Source organism: Babylonia areolata, chromosome 14, assembly GCF_041734735.1.
Source record: "Babylonia areolata isolate BAREFJ2019XMU chromosome 14, ASM4173473v1, whole genome shotgun sequence".
NCBI classification, from domain to species: Eukaryota; Metazoa; Mollusca; class Gastropoda; order Neogastropoda; family Buccinidae; genus Babylonia; species Babylonia areolata.
In genome coordinates, this window is record NC_134889.1 from 33997984 (window position 1) to 34003367 (window position 5384).

The 5384-nt window shown below is 40.5% G+C and overlaps 1 non-coding gene across 1 annotated transcript; it reads left to right on the forward strand.

Moving 5' to 3' along the window:
* Positions 1 to 2156: 2156 nt before the first annotated feature.
* On the forward strand, positions 2157 to 2229 carry Trnak-cuu (transfer RNA lysine (anticodon CUU)). The gene has a single exon. It is a non-coding gene; the product is annotated as a tRNA-Lys (tRNA).
* Positions 2230 to 5384: the final 3155 nt, after the last annotated feature.

A 5384-nucleotide genomic window follows, 5' to 3' on the forward strand; every position in this document is an offset into this window, starting at 1 on the left:
AGGTGGTTGCTCTGGCTGTGATCGGCTGAGCTTACTGTGTATAAAATTGTCGCAGTTTCATGGGAAAGTACTGGTCGTACAACTTAGGGCATCGAGGTGAGCCTAAGACACCCTTTGTTTTTCGTCTGAACAGCCCCCCTGATTTTAGTATTCTAAAGTTGAACATTACCCGGCTATGACTGATCTAGAAAATCATCATGTCACCATGATGTTTGTAGACATATTAAAATTTTGATTCTTTTCAACGTCACTGTCAGTGACGTCTCTGCCCACTGACACAGTTTGTTCATGATATTCTAGGGAATGACGTATTCTTCTGTTCTCACACTGATCAAGGTAAAGCTTTACTTATCCAGGGGAAAAGTGTTTAGTGGAGGAAATTAAAATGTAGAGCACCAGCCTTAATCTGAATGCACTTTATGGTCAAGCCATGATAGTTCTTCCAATCATTGTATTGAGCACTGATTTACTATTTGGTCTCAGTTTGCCAGTATTTGATATTAAAACCACTTATTTTATCATCTTGTTTATTATTGATGTAGTATTTTACATGCTGATGTCAGTAGTACTGCTACAGTGTTTCACTGATTCTTGGTACTATAGCTTCACACATAGACAGTGTGTGTAATATTCTGCTATGATGATTATAACATGATATTGGATTAATATCAGTTATTGGTTAACTCACTCAGTACGGCCAGTCCTCTCTTCTCCTCTACACAGACCCCTCGGATGTCCAGTGGGTGTCTGAATGACCCAACCTTTAGCTTCCGTCGTCAGAATTGTGGTATTCTTTGTCAACATTCACCTCTTCAGTATAAGAGCCTTCCGCTTGCAATATTTTGATGATGGTAACTGGGGTGAAATGCTGTTAACGTCATCTCTTTCGCCGTTCGTATGGAGAGAGTTAAAACCACCTGATATATATCACAGTCTGTTAATTGTAATTCAGCTATCGTGCTCTCTCCTATACGGCCTACTCCAGTATAGTGCTACATGATAGCTGATTCATTTGAGTCACTGACACAGTATAAGCTTTACATAATCTATACTGTCAGTGTACTTTCACTATTAATCATCTTAGCTTCCAAACCAAGCGGTAGTCTTTCCATTGTAATATATGATGTCCTTACTATCCACTTACATACCTGACATGTTGTACTTAATGACACTTTTTGTGTGTGTGTCCTAACCCCGCTTCCCCCGTCCCGCCTCTCACACACACCCTTCCAATATTATGTTTGTTCTTTCTCCAGTCACTGACACTCACCCTCTCCATTTTAGATTTTGTACTCTATCTTTTCCACATTCTGTTCTCTCTCTCTCTCTCTCTCTCTCTCTCTCTCTGTCTGTCTGTCTGTTCAATAACAATCATCATTATGATAGAAATGATAATAATCCAAATGAAAATAATATCATTTATTTTCAGTCTGATATCATCATCTTTGATGAACAGACTATAAATAAATAAGCGGAAGCGACACTTGTTTGTTGTGTCTTCAGGCACTGTTTTATCTTCTTCTCTTCTTCTTCTCTTCGTATACCTACTGAAAATAAAACAATAGAAAAACCCTTTTTGTGACTGGCCTCTAAAGGTCTTTAGCCTGTGTGCGGATCTTTTCTGTCCTTTTCCCTTCATCCTCTTTCATTCAGGAAATCAGTAATTCTTTTGTACCGTCCCCTTGCAATAATACCACTCGGGTTAACAGGGTCGGCTACACATAACATGAAAATATTTAATTCTCCATAAGTGACATGCAATCGCATTCCCACATTCTGCCTTCTCTCTAAAGCTTTGAATACAAAAAAGAGACAGTTTATCAACATTTTTGTTTCGTTCACACTGGAAAACAGAAATACAAGTTTAAACATGGATGGTTGTCTGTTGTGATACTTTTCTGGATGTAGTGCTTTCCGAATAAATTTGTGTTTGTGGTACGTTAACGCAAAGTGAAGTTCTGTTTCTGGGACGTTGACACGAAAAGGGCATTTCACACTTCTCTTCACATTAGGTTTGTACTGTAAAAGATGACAATTCAGTGGAGACAGTTAACTGATTGGATTTTCCTTTTCCTTCAACTGACAACTGTGCGATTAAGATATTTTGTGGTTATACAGGACATAATCAAGTAAGTGACGAGACATGCACAAATGGTGCCCGGTTAGCTCAGTCGGTAGAGCATGGGACTCTTAATCCCAGGGTCGTGGGTTCGAGCCCCACATTGGGCGAACTTTTCTCAAGGCCTGACTAAGCGCGTTGGGTTACGCTGCTGGTCAGGCATCTGCTTGGCAGATGTGGTGTAGCGTATATGGATTTGTCCGAACGCAGTGACGCCTCCTTGAGCTACTGAAACTGAAACTGAAACAAATCTTTTTCTTTTTTTCTGAATAAATATTTGGCAGCCTCCTTCGCCCCCTGTCAGTCACATGCTATCGATTGAATGCTGGATTTTTAAACGGAGATGCTGAAGGAACCAACATGGCAGCCTCGAAGCCGCGCACGCGCACGCGTGTATTATCGTAGAGGTGTACGTTGTCGTTTGTTGTCTTTTCCGTAAAGGACCACTTGGTCGAATGTACATAGTAAAAAAACTTTATAATTGTAGAATGTAAAGTTTTAGATGGGAGAGATCGGTTTGAAAAAATCAATTAATTCCTATTTTAAAAAAGAGTGTGCTTTCCCTTAAGCAATGAGATGCGTTCATCAATGTAACTTCCATACTGAGCAAACAACGTTCCTATTTAAACAACAAATTTTAATGATAAAACCGACTGCTACTAATCAGTGTTCACTTTGTAGCGTCAAAGTGGCTGATTTTATAAACAAAAAATATAAATGTAACAGTTTTGGTTGTTGTTTTTTTGCGCAAATATTCAGGCTTCTTTTTTATATTTTCGTGCTCATACCAGAGGTGCATTGTCATCATGATCTGAATGAGTGGAAAGAACTAATTAACTTTTCCTATTTCTATGCCAACTTTGGTGACATCTGACAAAGTAATACCAGAGAAGATGACAATGTTAAAGTTTACCACCACCACCACCACCACCACCCACACACAGACAACCAAACACTGGGTTATAACAAAGACACACATTGTTTACACAAGTGGGTCAATAAAACCGTCAGGTCCCGCTACCTTCCTGGGCTGAAGTGCTCACACAACTTATCGAATTTCTTCCGCAGCCATCGCCTGACGTTCAGTGAATCACAAGTAGGACAGGTACTGTTCGGTGCATCATCATAGTTCTTCAGCATGTGTACTATTATTACCTCCATAATCATCACTTACGTTTGCGAAATTTAAAACATTATCATAGTGTTCAAACCATTCATTGCTCGCGATTGTGCGTTGCCTAGTGGGTCGTGGTATCCCATAATTTCCTTGTATCGTTAAACTGGTCTTGTAAATCACAAAGACTGGGGTTTTTTTTTACGCAGTTTCTTTTTATGCTTTATAAAACACCTTTCACCTCCAGTAGATTCAAAGTGCATAATTCCCTTGTGCTATAAACACAGAAAAGAAGGTGTCTGCGAACGGCTTTGCACTTTATGCTGTTTCCTTTTCTCACAATAAGGCTAGCCTGTCATTATCAAGGTGATTTACTTCGCAACTGGCGCCGATGCCGAAGCAGGAATGTTCTACTCTGTTTGCATTCAAGATGGAACCATCCTTTCCTCTTGTCATACCCAGCATGTAATGTTTTCTTCATGCACTCCGATCATCAAGTGTACATGAAACATTTAATGAAATTTAATGAAATTTAGAAAGTACCTGATTCATGTTATATTTGATTGAAAGACACATGCTTCATCCGAACTAATCTTCACACACTCGCTACACATTAAGTCATGAAAAGTGTCATTGTTGTCATAGTCAGTCCACCCCCCGCACCCCCGCTCCATCCCCTCCTCTTTGTACCTCGTTGTGGAAAACGTTTTACAGTGGAACTTGAAAAGAATAATGAGGGCTAGGAGAGTAACTGATTAACAAAGAGTAAAGAGTGGTAACTCTCTCCACACACAAGGTACATAACTCCAAGTCACTGCTCCTTATGCTACCTAATCGGCCAGCACACAGGTAAAATAAAAGGTACATTGGAACAAACCTAGATACTTCCACAAAAAAGGAAGCTCTGGGCCTGTCCATAAACCGATTATTTGACATGTGCACACAGCAGCAGTTACAGAAGAAATGTGCAAACAAAAAATAGCTTTCAGTCAAGACTGGCATAGCGTTTTATTCCCCAATATGCTAAATACTAAAATATGCTGAACACTTTTGGGTAATGGTCAGCAGTAGTCAGCAATGACCACACAATAGTAGTCAGTGGTGAAAGCCTGCTAAGAGGTCTCACACACACACACACACACACACACACACACACACACACACACACACACACACACACACACACACACACACACACACACACACACACGTCAAAATAAGCACGGTGTGCATCAAAATATAAAATAAAAGCAGAAATGTTAGTGTGCGCATAAGGGAGAGGCGGGGTGGGGGGGTGGGTGGGGGGGGGGGAGCTGGGAGGGGAGGCCCTTTAGAATAGAATAGAATGTCTTTATTACCAAGTGTATCAGGGTCACAAAGAATATTGGGAGGGGAGGCCCTTTAGAATAGAATAGAATGTCTTTATTACCAAGTGTATCAGGGTCACAAAGAATATTGGGAGGGGAGGCCCTTTAGTATAGAATAGAATGTCTTTATTACCAAGTGTATCAGGGTCACAAAGAATATTGGGAGGGGAGGCCCTTTAGAATAGAATAGAATGTCTTTATTACCAAGTGTATCAGGGTCACAAAGAATATTGGGAGGGGAGGCCCTTTAGAATAGAATAGAATGTCTTTATTACCAAGTGTATCAGGGTCACAAAGAATATTGGGAGGGGAGGCCCTTTAGAATAGAATAGAATGTCTTTATTACCAAGTGTATCAGGGTCACAAAGAATATTGGGAGGGGAGGCCCTTTAGAATAGAATAGAATGTCTTTATTACCAAGTGTATCAGGGTCACAAAGAGTATTGGGAGGGGAGGCCCTTTAGAATAGAATAGAATGTCTTTATTACCAAGTGTATCAGGGTCACAAAGAATATTGGGAGGGGAGGCCCTTTAGAATAGAATAGAATGTCTTTATTACCAAGTGTATCAGGGTCACAAAGAATATTGGGAGGGGGCAGGAGGGTGGGTGTAGTACATAAAAGGTACAAACATAAATAGGAAGTCATGTACAAACACAGATACACTAGAATTTTTGACGCATGTGCATATCAATGTGTACGTATTCGTATACACACACACCGTGCGGGCGCGCGCATGCACCGCGCAAGCACGCAAGCACACACACACACACACACACACACAC